The sequence below is a fragment of the Giraffa tippelskirchi genome, chromosome X (genome assembly GCF_054371585.1).
Source record: "Giraffa tippelskirchi isolate mGirTip1 chromosome X, T2T-mGirTip1v1.2.pri, whole genome shotgun sequence".
In the NCBI taxonomy this organism is placed as follows: domain Eukaryota; kingdom Metazoa; phylum Chordata; class Mammalia; order Artiodactyla; family Giraffidae; genus Giraffa; species Giraffa tippelskirchi.
In genome coordinates, this window is record NC_137289.1 from 37,519,783 (window position 1) to 37,537,519 (window position 17,737).

The following is a 17,737-nucleotide window of genomic DNA, read 5'->3' on the forward strand; positions in this document are numbered from 1 at the left end:
AACTCCCAGGTGTACTTTGTGTTTTCCTCCTTTGCAGGTCAGAAAGATGATTTTCTGAAGTATTTTAGTGCAGTTTATACTGGTTCCATGGAGGTCTGTCCTTAATGCTGAGACTGAGCAACCTTCCTGCACGATGGGCCAGGTGGCCGGCGGCAGGAGCTTCAGGGCCTTGTTCCTGAACATGGCCGCCACCGACACCACGCCCCCGAGGGCTTGACAGCCAGGGGCTCCTCGTTGGGCAAGCCCGGCCCCAAACAGCACTACTCCCACCGAACTTCTCGGGTTACTGTCTGGTTACTAGCGTGTTCAGGCATTCTTCGTCGCCACAGTTGTATCATCGTAATGGTCAGAAACGTTTTCCCTGTTTGCTTCAACTATCAACCATTTGCAAGTTCAAAGGTGCCCAAATTCCATTTAAACTCAAGCCCGGCAAGGGCCATTATTTTCCTGGAGCCGATGTCACACATCTGATGGTTGTGGAAGAGAACTCCCAGGTGTACTTTGTGTTTTACTCCTTTGCAGGTCAGAAAGATGATATTCTGAAGTATTTTAGTGCAGTTTATACTGGTTCCATGGAGGTCTGTCCTTAATGCTGAGACTGAGCAACCTTCCTGCAGGATGGGCCAGGTGGCCGGCGGCAGGAGCTTCAGGGCCTTGTTCCTGAACATGGCCCCCACCGACACCACGCCCCCGAGGGCTTGACAGCCAGGGGCTCCTCCGTGGGCGAGGCCGGCCCCAAACAGCACTACCTGTTGCTCCCACACCGGCTCTGGTGAGGTGTCAGGCAGTCAGGTTGGCCCAGGATCTTCTGAGTGCTCGAAACCCTCACTCCCCAGGGCCTCTCTTCACAGGCCTTCCGGCAGCAGGATCCGCAGGAAGGGCCTGCACGCCTTGCTCAAAATGGTTCCGCTTGATGGCAGTGTTGCTCCAGAAATGCCAGCCACCCTCTGGAGCTGGGCGCCTCCCTCCGCCCTTTGCGTGTTCAAAAAGGCCCATGGTAGCCAAAAACACCTTCCAAACTCTGCCAGCTGGGTTGGCTCCACTGGAATGTTGGGGAAAGACCTGTGTCCTCTTTCTGGGGCTCTCCTGGGCTGGAAGACCATAGGGAAAAGGGAATCCAGAGGAGCCGTCCAACTCTGGGTCCACGTCCATAGCAGTCTCTGGGACTCTGAGGCGAGTGGCCTGGCCGCTGCCTCCTGGGGAGACTGCGATGTGATGGATTCTGTCACTTTGTTGTTACTGATGTGGGTTAGGATCAGAATTACCTGGATGATTCACGAATTAGGGTTTGGTTGAAAACCCTTGCCACGTGGACTACATCCAGGTTCTAGCCGTGCATCGTAGTGTGTGCTCCTGTCATAAGGGGTCCTTTTGCAATAGGTTTGACATTGGTCCCCACAGAGCACTGTTACTTAAATGGCTCCGTCCACTTTGGTAACTTGTTTCTAGCTAGGTGACTGAGTGTGCTCAACAAACCCTAGACTTAAGTCATGTGTCCCTTCTGCCAGGACACTCATCCCTCATGGGAATCAATTAAGTGCCGAGCGGGAGAACGTTTGTGTATCTGTGCATGCAGGGCTAACAGGTTATTCTTTTCACAAACCTCAGGGCCGGTAGTGTAGGTGAGCAGAAAAGGGCATCGGTATGTTAGACCGCAACCTCAGTCCACAACACTGAGTCTAAATGGTTACAGTGAGTTACATCACAGTGGGTTTGCAGTATAAAGTCCAGACCATCTAGACATTTATGCTGACTTCTCCTAGGGGTAGGTAGTGTGGTTTGATCGGGTGTTTTGGTTTGTTTTCTCTTAATGGAACTTTGTGGTGACTGGTGTGTTTTTTGTTTTGGTTGGTTTCTTATCTCTTTGAAGCTGAATTCATACTGAAGGATATGGATCTGCATCTGAGGCAAAGGTATTCAACGGTATTTTCTTTCCTTTTCAGGTCGCGGTTTGCTAAAATAATGAAAGAGAGTGATCAACGGCTCATATGTTGCCTTGGTGTGGAGCCAGCGTTGAGGCACAGACGAAGAGCAGACACTGATTTCAGACGTCTCATAGGTACGTAACACAGCCCTCAGTTGTGCTTTGGTTCCGTTACCCGCTTCTGAACAGTAGGCACCTCTCTCGGGGCGGGTCTCTCACCGAACTTCTCGGGTTACTGTCTGGTTACTAGCGTGTTCAGGCATTCTTCGTCGCCACAGTTGTATCATCGTAATGGTCAGAAACGTTTTCCCTGTTTGCTTCAACTATCAACCATTTGCAAGTTCAAAGGTGCCCGAATTCCATTTAAACTCAAGCCCGGCAAGGGCCATTATTTTCCTGGAGCCGATGTCACACATCTGATGGGTGTGGAAGAGAACTCCCAGGTGTACTTTGTGTTTTCCTCCTTTGCAAGTCAGAAAGATGATTTTCTGAAGTATTTTAGTGCAGTTTATACTGGTTCCATGGAGGTCTGTCCTTAATGCTGAGACTGAGCAACCTTCCTGCACGATGGGCCAGGTGGCCGGTGGCAGGAGCTTCAGGGCCTTGTTCCTGAACATGGCCGCCACCGACACCACGCCCCCGAGGGCTTGACAGCCAGGGGCTCCTCGGTGGGCGAGGCCGGCCCCAAACAGCACTACCTGTTGCTCCCACACCGGCTCTGGTGAGGTGTCAGGCAGTCAGGTTGGCCCAGGATCTTCTGAGTGCTCGAAACCCTCACTCCCCAGGGCCTCTCTTCACAGGCCTTCCGGCAGCAGGATCCGCAGGAAGGGCCTGCACGCCTTGCTCAAAATGGTTCCGCTTGATGGCAGTGTTGCTCCAGAAATGCCAGCCACCCTCTGGAGCTGGGCGCCTCCCTCCGCCCTTTGCGTGTTCAAAAAGGCCCATGGTAGCCAAAAACACCTTCCAAACTCTGCCAGCTGGGTTGGCTCCACTGGAATGTTGGGGAAAGACCTGTGTCCTCTTTCTGGGGCTCTCCTGGGCTGGAAGACCATAGGGAAAAGGGAATCCAGAGGAGCCGTCCAACTCTGGGTCCACGTCCACAGCAGTCTCTGGGACTCTGAGGCGAGTGGCCTGGCCGCTGCCTCCTGGGGAGACTGCGATGTGATGGATTCTGTCACTTTGTTGTTACTGATGTGGGTTAGGATCAGAATTACCTGGATGATTCACGAATTAGGGTTTGGTTGAAAACCCTTGCCACGTGGACTACATCCAGGTTCTAGCCGTGCATCGTAGTGTGTGCTCCTGTCATAAGGGGTCCTTTTGCAATAGGTGTAGACATTGGTCCCCACAGAGCACTCTTACTTAAGTGGCTCCGTCCACTTTGGCAACTTGTTTCTAGCTAGGTGACTAAGTGTGCTCAACAAACCCTAGACTTAAGTCATGTGTCCCTTCTGCCAGGACACTCATCCCTCATGGGAATCAATTAAGTGCCGAGCGGGAGAACGTTTGTGTATCTGTGCATGCAGGGCTAACAGGTTATTCTTTTCACAAACCTCAGGGCCGGTAGTGTAGGTGAGCAGAAAAGGGCATCGGTATGTTAGACCGCAGCCTCAGTCCACAACACTGAGTCTAAATGGTTACAGTGAGTTACATCACAGTGGGTTTGCAGTATAAGGTCCAGACCATCTAGACATTTATGCTGACTTCTCCTAGGGGTAGGTAGTGTGGTTTGATCGGGTGTTTTGGTTTGTTTTCTCTTAATGGAACTTTGTGGTGACTGGTGTGTTTTTTCTTTTGGTTGGTTTCTTATCTCCTTGAAGCTGAATTCATACTGAAGGATATGGATCTGCATCTGAGGCAAAGGTATTCAACGGTATTTTCTTTCCTTTTCAGGTCGCGGTTTGCTAAAATAATGAAAGAGAGTGATCAACGGCTCATATGTTGCCTTGGTGTGGAGCCAGCGTTGAGGCACAGACGAAGAGCAGACACTGATTTCAGACGTCTCATAGGTACGTAACACAGCCCTCAGTTGTGCTTTGGTTCCGTTACCCGCTTCTGAACAGTAGGCACCTCTCTCGGGGCAGGTCTCTCACCGAACTTCTCGGGTTACTGTCTGGTTACTAGCGTGTTCAGGCATTCTTCGTCGCCACAGTTGTATCATCGTAATGGTCAGAAACGTTTTCCCTGTTTGCTTCAACTATCAACCATTTGCAAGTTCAAAGGTGCCCAAATTCCATTTAAACTCAAGCCCGGCAAGGGCCATTATTTTCCTGGAGCCGATGTCACACATCTGATGGTTGTGGAAGAGAACTCCCAGGTGTACTTTGTGTTTTACTCCTTTGCAGGTCAGAAAGATGATTTTCTGAAGTATTTTAGTGCAGTTTATACTGGTTCCATGGAGGTCTGTCCTTAATGCTGAGACTGAGCAACCTTCCTGCAGGATGGGCCAGGTGGCCGGCGGCAGGAGCTTCAGGGCCTTGTTCCTGAACATGGCCCCCACCGACACCACGCCCCCGAGGGCTTGACAGCCAGGGGCTCCTCGGTGGGCGAGGCCGGCCCCAAACAGCACTACCTGTTGCTCCCACACCAGCTCTGGTGAGGTGTCAGGCAGTCAGGTTCGCCCAGGATCTTCTGAGTGCTCGAAACCCTCACTCCCCAGGGCCTCTCTTCACAGGCCTTTCCGCAGCAGGATCCGCAGGAAGGGCCTGCACGCCTTGCTCAAAATGGTTCCGCTTGATGGCAGTGTTGCTCCAGAAATGCCAGCCACCCTCTGGAGCTGGGCGTCTCCCTCCGCCCTTTGCGTGTTCAAAAAGGCCCATGGTAGCCAAAAACACCTTCCAAACTCTGCCAGCTGGGTTGGCTCCACTGGAATGTTGGGGAAAGACCTGTGTCCTCTTTATGGGGCTCTCCTGGGCTGGAAGACCATAGGGAAAAGGGAATCCAGAGGAGCCGTCCAACTCTGGGTCCACGTCCACAGCAGTCTCTGGGACTCTGAGGCGAGTGGCCTGGCCGCTGCCTCCTGGGGAGACCGCGATGTGATGGATTCTGTCACTTTGTTGTTACTGATGTGGGTTAGGATCAGAATTACCTGGATGATTCACGAATTAGGGTTTGGTTGAAAACCCTTGCCACGTGGACTACATCCAGGTTCTAGCCGTGCATCGTAGTGTGTGCTCCTGTCATAAGGGGTCCTTTTGCAATAGGTGTAGACATTGGTCCCCACAGAGCACTCTTACTTAAGTGGCTCCTTCCACTTTGGTAACTTGTTTCTAGCTAGGTGACTGAGTGTGCTCAACAAACCCTAGACTTAAGTCATGTGTCCCTTCTGCCAGGACACTCATCCCTCATGGGAATCAATTAAGTGCCGAGCGGGAGAACGTTTGTGTATCTGTGCATGCAGGGCTAACAGGTTATTCTTTTCACAAACCTCAGGGCCGGTAGTGTAGGTGAGCAGAAAAGGGCATCGGTATGTTAGACCGCAGCCTCAGTCCACAACACTGAGTCTAAATGGTTACAGTGAGTTACATCACAGTGGGTTTGCAGTATAAAGTCCAGACCATCTAGACATTTATGCTGACTTCTCCTAGGGGTAGGTAGTGTGGTTTGATCGGGTGTTTTGGTTTGTTTTCTCTTAATGGAACTTTGTGGTGACTGGTGTGTTTTTTGTTTTGGTTGGTTTCTTATCTCTTTGAAGCTGAATTCATACTGAAGGATATGGATCTGCATCTGAGGCAAAGGTATTCAACGGTATTTTCTTTCCTTTTCAGGTCGCGGTTTGCTAAAATAATGAAAGAGAGTGATCAACGGCTCATATGTTGCCTTGGTGTGGAGCCAGCGTTGAGGCACAGACGAAGAGCAGACACTGATTTCAGACGTCTCATAGGTACGTAACACAGCCCTCAGTTGTGCTTTGGTTCCGTTACCCGCTTCTGAACAGTAGGCACCTCTCTCAGGGCGGGTCTCTCACCGAACTTCTGGCGTTTCTCTCTGCTTAGAAGCCTGTGCAGGCATACTTCATCGCCATAGTTGTATCATCGTAATGGTCAGAAACGTTTTCCCTGTTTGCTTCAACTATCAACCATTTGCAAGTTCAAAGGTGCCCGAATTCCATTTAAACTCAAGCCCGGCAAGGGCCATTATTTTCCTGGAGCCGATGTCACACATCTGATGGGTGTGGAAGAGAACTCCCAGGTGTACTTTGTGTTTTCCTCCTTTGCAGGTCAGAAAGATGATTTTCTGAAGTATTTTAGTGCAGTTTATACTGGTTCCATGCAGGTCCGTCCTTAATGCTGAGACTGAGCAAAGGCATGGTTGGTTCAGCAACCTGAGTCCTTCTAAACCTACCAAAGTAGCCTTCCTGCAGGATGGGCCAGGTCGCTGGCGGCAGGAGCTTCAGGGACTTGTTCCTGAACATGGCCGCCACCGACACCACGCCCCCGAGGGCTTGACAGCCAGGGGCTCCTCGGTGGGCGAGGCCGGCCCCAAACAGCACTACCTGTTGCTCCCACACCAGCTTTGGTGAGGTGTCAGGCAGTCAGGTTCGCCCAGGATCTTCTGAGTGCTCGAAACCCTCACTCCCCAGGGCCTCTCTTCACAGGCCTTCCGGCAGCAGGATCCGCAGGAAGGGCCTGCACGCCTTGCTCAAAATGGTTCCGCTTGATGGCAGTGTTGCTCCAGAAATGCCAGCCACCCTCTGGAGCTGGGCGTCTCCCTCCGCCCTTTGCGTGTTCAAAAAGGCCCATGGTAGCCAAAAACACCTTCCAAACTCTGCCAGCTGGGTTGGCTCCACTGGAATGTTGGGGAAAGACGTGTGTCCTCTTTCTGGGGCTCTCCTGGGCTGGAAGACCATAGGGAAAAGGGAATCCAGAGGAGCCGTCCAACTCTGGGTCCACGTCCACAGCAGTCTCTGGGACTCTGAGGCGAGTGGCCTGGCCGCTGCCTCCTGGGGAGACCGCGATGTGATGGATTCTGTCACTTTGTTGTTACTGATGTGGGTTAGGATCAGAATTACCTGGATGATTCACGAATTAGGGTTTGGTTGAAAACCCTTGCCACGTGGACTACATCCAGGTTCTAGCCGTGCATCGTAGTGTTTGCTCCTGTCATAAGGGGTCCTTTTGCAATAGGTGTAGACATTGGTCCCCACAGAGCACTCTTACTTAAGTGGCTCCTTCCACTTTGGTAACTTGTTTCTAGCTAGGTGACTGAGTGTGCTCAACAAACCCTAGACTTAAGTCATGTGTCCCTTCTGCCAGGACACTCATCCCTCATGGGAATCAATTAAGTGCCGAGCGGGAGAACGTTTGTGTATCTGTGCATGCAGGGCTAACAGGTTATTCTTTTCACAAACCTCAGGGCCGGTAGTGTAGGTGAGCAGAAAAGGGCATCGGTGTGTTAGACCGCAACCTCAGTCCACAACACTGAGTCTAAATGGTTACAGTGAGTTACATCACAGTGGGTTTGCAGTATAAAGTCCAGACCATCTAGACATTTATGCTGACTTCTCCTAGGGGTAGGTAGTGTGGTTTGATCGGGTGTTTTGGTTTGTTTTCTCTTAATGGAACTTTGTGGTGACTGGTGTGTTTTTTGTTTTGGTTGGTTTCTTATCTCTTTGAAGCTGAATTCATACTGAAGGATATGGATCTGCATCTGAGGCAAAGGTATTCAACGGTATTTTCTTTCCTTTTCAGGTCGCGGTTTGCTAAAATAATGAAAGAGAGTGATCAACGGCTCATATGTTGCCTTGGTGTGGAGCCAGCGTTGAGGCACAGACGAAGAGCAGACACTGATTTCAGACGTCTCATAGGTACGTAACACAGCCCTCAGTTGTGCTTTGGTTCCGTTACCCGCTTCTGAACAGTAGGCACCTCTCTCGGGGCGGGTCTCTCACCGAACTTCTCGGGTTACTGTCTGGTTACTAGCGTGTTCAGGCATTCTTCGTCGCCACAGTTGTATCATCCTAATGGTCAAAACGTTTTCCCTGTTTGCTTCAACTATCAACCATTTGCAAGTTCAAAGGTGCCCGAATTCCATTTAAACTCAAGCCCGGCAAGGGCCATTATTTTCCTGGAGCCGATGTCACACATCTGATGGGTGTGGAAGAGAACTCCCAGGTGTACTTTGTGTTTTCCTCCTTTGCAGGTCAGAAAGATGATTTTCTGAAGTATTTTAGTGCAGTTTATACTGGTTCCATGGAGGTCTGTCCTTAATGCTGAGACTGAGCAACCTTCCTGCACGATGGGCCAGGTGGCCGGCGGCAGGAGCTTCAGGGCCTTGTTCCTGAACATGGCCGCCACCGACACCACGCCCCCGAGGGCTTGACAGCCAGGGGCTCCTCGTTGGGCAAGCCCGGCCCCAAACAGCACTACTCCCACCGAACTTCTCGGGTTACTGTCTGGTTACTAGCGTGTTCAGGCATTCTTCGTCGCCACAGTTGTATCATCGTAATGGTCAGAAACGTTTTCCCTGTTTGCTTCAACTATCAACCATTTGCAAGTTCAAAGGTGCCCAAATTCCATTTAAACTCAAGCCCGGCAAGGGCCATTATTTTCCTGGAGCCGATGTCACACATCTGATGGTTGTGGAAGAGAACTCCCAGGTGTACTTTGTGTTTTACTCCTTTGCAGGTCAGAAAGATGATATTCTGAAGTATTTTAGTGCAGTTTATACTGGTTCCATGGAGGTCTGTCCTTAATGCTGAGACTGAGCAACCTTCCTGCAGGATGGGCCAGGTGGCCGGCGGCAGGAGCTTCAGGGCCTTGTTCCTGAACATGGCCCCCACCGACACCACGCCCCCGAGGGCTTGACAGCCAGGGGCTCCTCCGTGGGCGAGGCCGGCCCCAAACAGCACTACCTGTTGCTCCCACACCGGCTCTGGTGAGGTGTCAGGCAGTCAGGTTGGCCCAGGATCTTCTGAGTGCTCGAAACCCTCACTCCCCAGGGCCTCTCTTCACAGGCCTTCCGGCAGCAGGATCCGCAGGAAGGGCCTGCACGCCTTGCTCAAAATGGTTCCGCTTGATGGCAGTGTTGCTCCAGAAATGCCAGCCACCCTCTGGAGCTGGGCGCCTCCCTCCGCCCTTTGCGTGTTCAAAAAGGCCCATGGTAGCCAAAAACACCTTCCAAACTCTGCCAGCTGGGTTGGCTCCACTGGAATGTTGGGGAAAGACCTGTGTCCTCTTTCTGGGGCTCTCCTGGGCTGGAAGACCATAGGGAAAAGGGAATCCAGAGGAGCCGTCCAACTCTGGGTCCACGTCCATAGCAGTCTCTGGGACTCTGAGGCGAGTGGCCTGGCCGCTGCCTCCTGGGGAGACTGCGATGTGATGGATTCTGTCACTTTGTTGTTACTGATGTGGGTTAGGATCAGAATTACCTGGATGATTCACGAATTAGGGTTTGGTTGAAAACCCTTGCCACGTGGACTACATCCAGGTTCTAGCCGTGCATCGTAGTGTGTGCTCCTGTCATAAGGGGTCCTTTTGCAATAGGTTTGACATTGGTCCCCACAGAGCACTGTTACTTAAATGGCTCCGTCCACTTTGGTAACTTGTTTCTAGCTAGGTGACTGAGTGTGCTCAACAAACCCTAGACTTAAGTCATGTGTCCCTTCTGCCAGGACACTCATCCCTCATGGGAATCAATTAAGTGCCGAGCGGGAGAACGTTTGTGTATCTGTGCATGCAGGGCTAACAGGTTATTCTTTTCACAAACCTCAGGGCCGGTAGTGTAGGTGAGCAGAAAAGGGCATCGGTATGTTAGACCGCAACCTCAGTCCACAACACTGAGTCTAAATGGTTACAGTGAGTTACATCACAGTGGGTTTGCAGTATAAAGTCCAGACCATCTAGACATTTATGCTGACTTCTCCTAGGGGTAGGTAGTGTGGTTTGATCGGGTGTTTTGGTTTGTTTTCTCTTAATGGAACTTTGTGGTGACTGGTGTGTTTTTTGTTTTGGTTGGTTTCTTATCTCTTTGAAGCTGAATTCATACTGAAGGATATGGATCTGCATCTGAGGCAAAGGTATTCAACGGTATTTTCTTTCCTTTTCAGGTCGCGGTTTGCTAAAATAATGAAAGAGAGTGATCAACGGCTCATATGTTGCCTTGGTGTGGAGCCAGCGTTGAGGCACAGACGAAGAGCAGACACTGATTTCAGACGTCTCATAGGTACGTAACACAGCCCTCAGTTGTGCTTTGGTTCCGTTACCCGCTTCTGAACAGTAGGCACCTCTCTCGGGGCGGGTCTCTCACCGAACTTCTCGGGTTACTGTCTGGTTACTAGCGTGTTCAGGCATTCTTCGTCGCCACAGTTGTATCATCGTAATGGTCAGAAACGTTTTCCCTGTTTGCTTCAACTATCAACCATTTGCAAGTTCAAAGGTGCCCGAATTCCATTTAAACTCAAGCCCGGCAAGGGCCATTATTTTCCTGGAGCCGATGTCACACATCTGATGGGTGTGGAAGAGAACTCCCAGGTGTACTTTGTGTTTTCCTCCTTTGCAGGTCAGAAAGATGATTTTCTGAAGTATTTTAGTGCAGTTTATACTGGTTCCATGGAGGTCTGTCCTTAATGCTGAGACTGAGCAACCTTCCTGCACGATGGGCCAGGTGGCCGGTGGCAGGAGCTTCAGGGCCTTGTTCCTGAACATGGCCGCCACCGACACCACGCCCCCGAGGGCTTGACAGCCAGGGGCTCCTCGGTGGGCGAGGCCGGCCCCAAACAGCACTACCTGTTGCTCCCACACCGGCTCTGGTGAGGTGTCAGGCAGTCAGGTTGGCCCAGGATCTTCTGAGTGCTCGAAACCCTCACTCCCCAGGGCCTCTCTTCACAGGCCTTCCGGCAGCAGGATCCGCAGGAAGGGCCTGCACGCCTTGCTCAAAATGGTTCCGCTTGATGGCAGTGTTGCTCCAGAAATGCCAGCCACCCTCTGGAGCTGGGCGCCTCCCTCCGCCCTTTGCGTGTTCAAAAAGGCCCATGGTAGCCAAAAACACCTTCCAAACTCTGCCAGCTGGGTTGGCTCCACTGGAATGTTGGGGAAAGACCTGTGTCCTCTTTCTGGGGCTCTCCTGGGCTGGAAGACCATAGGGAAAAGGGAATCCAGAGGAGCCGTCCAACTCTGGGTCCACGTCCACAGCAGTCTCTGGGACTCTGAAGCGAGTGGCCTGGCCGCTGCCTCCTGGGGAGACTGCGATGTGATGGATTCTGTCACTTTGTTGTTACTGATGTGGGTTAGGATCAGAATTACCTGGATGATTCACGAATTAGGGTTTGGTTGAAAACCCTTGCCACGTGGACTACATCCAGGTTCTAGCCGTGCATCGTAGTGTGTGCTCCTGTCATAAGGGGTCCTTTTGCAATAGGTGTAGACATTGGTCCCCACAGAGCACTCTTACTTAAGTGGCTCCGTCCACTTTGGCAACTTGTTTCTAGCTAGGTGACTGAGTGTGCTCAACAAACCCTAGACTTAAGTCATGTGTCCCTTCTGCCAGGACACTCATCCCTCATGGGAATCAATTAAGTGCCGAGCGGGAGAACGTTTGTGTATCTGTGCATGCAGGGCTAACAGGTTATTCTTTTCACAAACCTCAGGGCCGGTAGTGTAGGTGAGCAGAAAAGGGCATCGGTATGTTAGACCGCAGCCTCAGTCCACAACACTGAGTCTAAATGGTTACAGTGAGTTACATCACAGTGGGTTTGCAGTATAAGGTCCAGACCATCTAGACATTTATGCTGACTTCTCCTAGGGGTAGGTAGTGTGGTTTGATCGGGTGTTTTGGTTTGTTTTCTCTTAATGGAACTTTGTGGTGACTGGTGTGTTTTTTCTTTTGGTTGGTTTCTTATCTCCTTGAAGCTGAATTCATACTGAAGGATATGGATCTGCATCTGAGGCAAAGGTATTCAACGGTATTTTCTTTCCTTTTCAGGTCGCGGTTTGCTAAAATAATGAAAGAGAGTGATCAACGGCTCATATGTTGCCTTGGTGTGGAGCCAGCGTTGAGGCACAGACGAAGAGCAGACACTGATTTCAGACGTCTCATAGGTACGTAACACAGCCCTCAGTTGTGCTTTGGTTCCGTTACCCGCTTCTGAACAGTAGGCACCTCTCTCGGGGCAGGTCTCTCACCGAACTTCTCGGGTTACTGTCTGGTTACTAGCGTGTTCAGGCATTCTTCGTCGCCACAGTTGTATCATCGTAATGGTCAGAAACGTTTTCCCTGTTTGCTTCAACTATCAACCATTTGCAAGTTCAAAGGTGCCCAAATTCCATTTAAATTCAAGCCCGGCAAGGGCCATTATTTTCCTGGAGCCGATGTCACACATCTGATGGTTGTGGAAGAGAACTCCCAGGTGTACTTTGTGTTTTCCTCCTTTGCAGGTCAGAAAGATGATTTTCTGAAGTATTTTAGTGCAGTTTATACTGGTTCCATGGAGGTCTGTCCTTAATGCTGAGACTGAGCAACCTTCCTGCAGGATGGGCCAGGTGGCCGGCGGCAGGAGCTTCAGGGCCTTGTTCCTGAACATGGCCCCCACCGACACCACGCCCCCGAGGGCTTGACAGCCAGGGGCTCCTCGGTGGGCGAGGCCGGCCCCAAACAGCACTACCTGTTGCTCCCACACCGGCTCTGGTGAGGTGTCAGGCAGTCAGGTTGGCCCAGGATCTTCTGAGTGCTCGAAACCCTCACTCCCCAGGGCCTCTCTTCACAGGCCTTCCGGCAGCAGGATCCGCAGGAAGGGCCTGCACGCCTTGCTCAAAATGGTTCCGCTTGATGGCAGTGTTGCTCCAGAAATGCCAGCCACCCTCTGGAGCTGGGCGCCTCCCTCCGCCCTTTGCGTGTTCAAAAAGGCCCATGGTAGCCAAAAACACCTTCCAAACTCTGCCAGCTGGGTTGGCTCCACTGGAATGTTGGGGAAAGACCTGTGTCCTCTTTCTGGGGCTCTCCTGGGCTGGAAGACCATAGGGAAAAGGGAATCCAGAGGAGCCGTCCAACTCTGGGTCCACGTCCACAGCAGTCTCTGGGACTCTGAGGCGAGTGGCCTGGCCGCTGCCTCCTGGGGAGACTGCGATGTGATGGATTCTGTCACTTTGTTGTTACTGATGTGGGTTAGGATCAGAATTACCTGGATGATTCACGAATTAGGGTTTGGTTGAAAACCCTTGCCACGTGGACTACATCCAGGTTCTAGCCGTGCATCGTAGTGTGTGCTCCTGTCATAAGGGGTCCTTTTGCAATAGGTTTGACATTGGTCCCCACAGAGCACTGTTACTTAAATGGCTCCGTCCACTTTGGTAACTTGTTTCTAGCTAGGTGACTGAGTGTGCTCAACAAACCCTAGACTTAAGTCATGTGTCCCTTCTGCCAGGACACTCATCCCTCATGGGAATCAATTAAGTGCCGAGCGGGAGAACGTTTGTGTATCTGTGCATGCAGGGCTAACAGGTTATTCTTTTCACAAACCTCAGGGCCGGTAGTGTAGGTGAGCAGAAAAGGGCATCGGTATGTTAGACCGCAGCCTCAGTCCACAACACTGAGTCTAAATGGTTACAGTGAGTTACATCACAGTGGGTTTGCAGTATAAAGTCCAGACCATCTAGACATTTATGCTGACTTCTCCTAGGGGTAGGTAGTGTGGTTTGATCGGGTGTTTTGGTTTGTTTTCTCTTAATGGAACTTTGTGGTGACTGGTGTGTTTTTTGTTTTGGTTGGTTTCTTATCTCTTTGAAGCTGAATTCATACTGAAGGATATGGATCTGCATCTGAGGCAAAGGTATTCAACGGTATTTTCTTTCCTTTTCAGGTCGCGGTTTGCTAAAATAATGAAAGAGAGTGATCAACGGCTCATATGTTGCCTTGGTGTGGAGCCAGCGTTGAGGCACAGACGAAGAGCAGACACTGATTTCAGACGTCTCATAGGTACGTAACACAGCCCTCAGTTGTGCTTTGGTTCCGTTACCCGCTTCTGAACAGTAGGCACCTCTCTCAGGGCGGGTCTCTCACCGAACTTCTGGCGTTTCTCTCTGCTTAGAAGCCTGTGCAGGCATACTTCATCGCCATAGTTGTATCATCGTAATGGTCAGAAACGTTTTCCCTGTTTGCTTCAACTATCAACCATTTGCAAGTTCAAAGGTGCCCGAATTCCATTTAAACTCAAGCCCGGCAAGGGCCATTATTTTCCTGGAGCCGATGTCACACATCTGATGGGTGTGGAAGAGAACTCCCAGGTGTACTTTGTGTTTTCCTCCTTTGCAGGTCAGAAAGATGATTTTCTGAAGTATTTTAGTGCAGTTTATACTGGTTCCATGCAGGTCCGTCCTTAATGCTGAGACTGAGCAAAGGCATGGTTGGTTCAGCAACCTGAGTCCTTCTAAACCTACCAAAGTAGCCTTCCTGCAGGATGGGCCAGGTCGCTGGCGGCAGGAGCTTCAGGGACTTGTTCCTGAACATGGCCGCCACCGACACCACGCCCCCGAGGGCTTGACAGCCAGGGGCTCCTCGGTGGGCGAGGCCGGCCCCAAACAGCACTACCTGTTGCTCCCACACCAGCTCTGGTGAGGTGTCAGGCAGTCAGGTTCGCCCAGGATCTTCTGAGTGCTCGAAACCCTCACTCCCCAGGGCCTCTCTTCACAGGCCTTTCCGCAGCAGGATCCGCAGGAAGGGCCTGCACGCCTTGCTCAAAATGGTTCCGCTTGATGGCAGTGTTGCTCCAGAAATGCCAGCCACCCTCTGGAGCTGGGCGTCTCCCTCCGCCCTTTGCGTGTTCAAAAAGGCCCATGGTAGCCAAAAACACCTTCCAAACTCTGCCAGCTGGGTTGGCTCCACTGGAATGTTGGGGAAAGACGTGTGTCCTCTTTCTGGGGCTCTCCTGGGCTGGAAGACCATAGGGAAAAGGGAATCCAGAGGAGCCGTCCAACTCTGGGTCCACGTCCACAGCAGTCTCTGGGACTCTGAGGCGAGTGGCCTGGCCGCTGCCTCCTGGGGAGACCGCGATGTGATGGATTCTGTCACTTTGTTGTTACTGATGTGGGTTAGGATCAGAATTACCTGGATGATTCACGAATTAGGGTTTGGTTGAAAACCCTTGCCACGTGGACTACATCCAGGTTCTAGCCGTGCATCGTAGTGTGTGCTCCTGTCATAAGGGGTCCTTTTGCAATAGGTGTAGACATTGGTCCCCACAGAGCACTCTTACTTAAGTGGCTCCGTCCACTTTGGCAACTTGTTTCTAGCTAGGTGACTGAGTGTGCTCAACAAACCCTAGACTTAAGTCATGTGTCCCTTCTGCCAGGACACTCATCCCTCATGGGAATCAATTAAGTGCCGAGCGGGAGAACGTTTGTGTATCTGTGCATGCAGGGCTAACAGGTTATTCTTTTCACAAACCTCAGGGCCGGTAGTGTAGGTGAGCAGAAAAGGGCATCGGTATGTTAGACCGCAGCCTCAGTCCACAACACTGAGTCTAAATGGTTACAGTGAGTTACATCACAGTGGGTTTGCAGTATAAGGTCCAGACCATCTAGACATTTATGCTGACTTCTCCTAGGGGTAGGTAGTGTGGTTTGATCGGGTGTTTTGGTTTGTTTTCTCTTAATGGAACTTTGTGGTGACTGGTGTGTTTTTTCTTTTGGTTGGTTTCTTATCTCCTTGAAGCTGAATTCATACTGAAGGATATGGATCTGCATCTGAGGCAAAGGTATTCAACGGTATTTTCTTTCCTTTTCAGGTCGCGGTTTGCTAAAATAATGAAAGAGAGTGATCAACGGCTCATATGTTGCCTTGGTGTGGAGCCAGCGTTGAGGCACAGACGAAGAGCAGACACTGATTTCAGACGTCTCATAGGTACGTAACACAGCCCTCAGTTGTGCTTTGGTTCCGTTACCCGCTTCTGAACAGTAGGCACCTCTCTCGGGGCAGGTCTCTCACCGAACTTCTCGGGTTACTGTCTGGTTACTAGCGTGTTCAGGCATTCTTCGTCGCCACAGTTGTATCATCGTAATGGTCAGAAACGTTTTCCCTGTTTGCTTCAACTATCAACCATTTGCAAGTTCAAAGGTGCCCAAATTCCATTTAAACTCAAGCCCGGCAAGGGCCATTATTTTCCTGGAGCCGATGTCACACATCTGATGGTTGTGGAAGAGAACTCCCAGGTGTACTTTGTGTTTTACTCCTTTGCAGGTCAGAAAGATGATTTTCTGAAGTATTTTAGTGCAGTTTATACTGGTTCCATGGAGGTCTGTCCTTAATGCTGAGACTGAGCAACCTTCCTGCAGGATGGGCCAGGTGGCCGGCGGCAGGAGCTTCAGGGCCTTGTTCCTGAACATGGCCCCCACCGACACCACGCCCCCGAGGGCTTGACAGCCAGGGGCTCCTCGGTGGGCGAGGCCGGCCCCAAACAGCACTACCTGTTGCTCCCACACCGGCTCTGGTGAGGTGTCAGGCAGTCAGGTTGGCCCAGGATCTTCTGAGTGCTCGAAACCCTCACTCCCCAGGGCCTCTCTTCACAGGCCTTCCGGCAGCAGGATCCGCAGGAAGGGCCTGCACGCCTTGCTCAAAATGGTTCCGCTTGATGGCAGTGTTGCTCCAGAAATGCCAGCCACCCTCTGGAGCTGGGCGCCTCCCTCCGCCCTTTGCGTGTTCAAAAAGGCCCATGGTAGCCAAAAACACCTTCCAAACTCTGCCAGCTGGGTTGGCTCCACTGGAATGTTGGGGAAAGACCTGTGTCCTCTTTCTGGGGCTCTCCTGGGCTGGAAGACCATAGGGAAAAGGGAATCCAGAGGAGCCGTCCAACTCTGGGTCCACGTCCACAGCAGTCTCTGGGACTCTGAGGCGAGTGGCCTGGCCGCTGCCTCCTGGGGAGACTGCGATGTGATGGATTCTGTCACTTTGTTGTTACTGATGTGGGTTAGGATCAGAATTACCTGGATGATTCACGAATTAGGGTTTGGTTGAAAACCCTTGCCACGTGGACTACATCCAGGTTCTAGCCGTGCATCGTAGTGTGTGCTCCTGTCATAAGGGGTCCTTTTGCAATAGGTTTGACATTGGTCCCCACAGAGCACTGTTACTTAAATGGCTCCGTCCACTTTGGTAACTTGTTTCTAGCTAGGTGACTGAGTGTGCTCAACAAACCCTAGACTTAAGTCATGTGTCCCTTCTGCCAGGACACTCATCCCTCATGGGAATCAATTAAGTGCCGAGCGGGAGAACGTTTGTGTATCTGTGCATGCAGGGCTAACAGGTTATTCTTTTCACAAACCTCAGGGCCGGTAGTGTAGGTGAGCAGAAAAGGGCATCGGTATGTTAGACCGCAGCCTCAGTCCACAACACTGAGTCTAAATGGTTACAGTGAGTTACATCACAGTGGGTTTGCAGTATAAAGTCCAGACCATCTAGACATTTATGCTGACTTCTCCTAGGGGTAGGTAGTGTGGTTTGATCGGGTGTTTTGGTTTGTTTTCTCTTAATGGAACTTTGTGGTGACTGGTGTGTTTTTTGTTTTGGTTGGTTTCTTATCTCTTTGAAGCTGAATTCATACTGAAGGATATGGATCTGCATCTGAGGCAAAGGTATTCAACGGTATTTTCTTTCCTTTTCAGGTCGCGGTTTGCTAAAATAATGAAAGAGAGTGATCAACGGCTCATATGTTGCCTTGGTGTGGAGCCAGCGTTGAGGCACAGACGAAGAGCAGACACTGATTTCAGACGTCTCATAGGTACGTAACACAGCCCTCAGTTGTGCTTTGGTTCCGTTACCCGCTTCTGAACAGTAGGCACCTCTCTCAGGGCGGGTCTCTCACCGAACTTCTGGCGTTTCTCTCTG

General features: G+C 51.2%; 1 long non-coding RNA gene across 1 annotated transcript in view; it reads left to right on the forward strand.

The window, feature by feature from the left end:
* The window catches only part of LOC145536425 (uncharacterized), a 325,058-nt gene that overhangs the window by 182,631 nt on the left and 124,690 nt on the right, over positions 1 to 17,737 (forward strand). Inside the window, exons 97-105 of the long non-coding RNA XR_014075840.1 lie at positions 1,944 to 2,059; positions 3,818 to 3,933; positions 5,692 to 5,807; positions 7,615 to 7,730; positions 9,972 to 10,087; positions 11,846 to 11,961; positions 13,719 to 13,834; positions 15,642 to 15,757; positions 17,515 to 17,630. This is a non-coding gene — a long non-coding RNA (uncharacterized LOC145536425). The remainder of the gene's footprint in view (positions 1 to 1,943; positions 2,060 to 3,817; positions 3,934 to 5,691; positions 5,808 to 7,614; positions 7,731 to 9,971; positions 10,088 to 11,845; positions 11,962 to 13,718; positions 13,835 to 15,641; positions 15,758 to 17,514; positions 17,631 to 17,737) is intronic.